Source organism: Gracilinanus agilis, chromosome 2 (genome assembly GCF_016433145.1).
Source record: "Gracilinanus agilis isolate LMUSP501 chromosome 2, AgileGrace, whole genome shotgun sequence".
Taxonomy (NCBI): Eukaryota; Metazoa; Chordata; class Mammalia; order Didelphimorphia; family Didelphidae; genus Gracilinanus; species Gracilinanus agilis.
Genome location: NC_058131.1, coordinates 312943978 through 312945347, shown reverse-complemented (window position 1 = coordinate 312945347; position 1370 = coordinate 312943978). Strand labels below are relative to the sequence as shown.

The following is a 1370-nucleotide window of genomic DNA, read 5'->3' as shown; positions in this document are numbered from 1 at the left end:
AAAACAAAAGTAACCTCAAGAGTGGGAGATTTCTTTTCAGTGTATGGAAATATTTACTAAGAATTAGAGCTGTACAACAACGGGAAAGCTTCTTCATTGGACAGTATGTGAAATGTCACTGAGATTGGTCAATGGGCACTAATCAAGACATTTGTTGATTGTTGGGTGGGAGACTATGACTAGGTAACATCTAACAATCTAAATTCTATAATTCTACAGGATATATCCCCACATCAAATACTTGTTGGATCCATCCTAAAGAAAAAGAAAGAACATGAGCCAGGCCAACTAGACTTGGGTGACAGAATTTATCCTCCTGGGTCTTTCTGATGACCCTCAAACTCAGGTGCTACTCTTTGTATTGTTTTTGGTGGTCTACCTGGCTGCTGTGCTTGGGAGCTTACTCCTCATCTACCTGGTTCTAACTGACTCACAACTCCATATACTCATGTACTTTTTTCTGGGCAACTTGTCTATAGCTGATCTCTTCTTCTCTACTAACAGTTCCCCAAACTATAGTCCACATGCTGGCCAGGAAGAAGGTCATTTCTTTTATGGGATGTGCAACTCAGGTTTTCCTCTTTCTCATTTTTGGATCTATGTAATGTGCCCTGTTGGCTATGATATCCTATGACAGGTACTTGGTGATCTGTGACCCCATGCATTACTCAAACACCATGACAAGGAAGTTTTGTGATCAGTTGGCCTTAGGATGCTGGTTCAGTGGTCTTGTAGCATCATTGGTAGACACTATATTCACATTATAGCTTCCCTATCAAGAAGCCAATAAGATTACTTGTTTCTTTTATGAGGCCCCAGCCCTCCTGCCTTCAGCATCTGCAGATCCTTAACAGGCAGAGACAGCCATCTTCTTCCTAGGTATGCCGATTTTTCTTGCACCTGTATCCCTGATCCTGATCTTCTGTGACTCCATAATAGTGCCTGTGGTTAAAATGAAAACAACCTCTAGAAGACTCCAGGCATTCTCTACCTGTGGCAGTGGCACCTACTTTCTTGTGGTCATATTTTTTATGAGTCAGCAAATTATCATCTACATGATACTCAAATCCTCCAAAAAGCAAGGACAGCTGACATCTGTTTTCTATGCAGTAATAAACTCTATGCTTAACCCTCTTATCTACAGTCTGAGCAACAAGTATGTGAAGTAGGCATTCAGGTATTCAGTCAAAGGGGAGAAGCCCTTCAGACCATGATACTCTCACTGTAATTGTATTTAACTGTATGTCTCTCCTCCTAAACTTGTTGAATTCTCCCCAGGAGGAAATGGCCTTTCTCTTTTGACAGATAATAAGGAAACCATGCTCATATTGCGCCTTAATTATACATAAAGAAGGTTTATATATTGTATA

The 1370-nt window shown here is 40.5% G+C and overlaps 1 pseudogene; it reads left to right on the top strand.

The window, feature by feature from the left end:
- The first annotated feature begins 274 nt into the window (after window positions 1–274).
- LOC123235349 lies at window positions 275–1169 on the top strand (annotated as a pseudogene).
- Window positions 1170–1370: the final 201 nt, after the last annotated feature.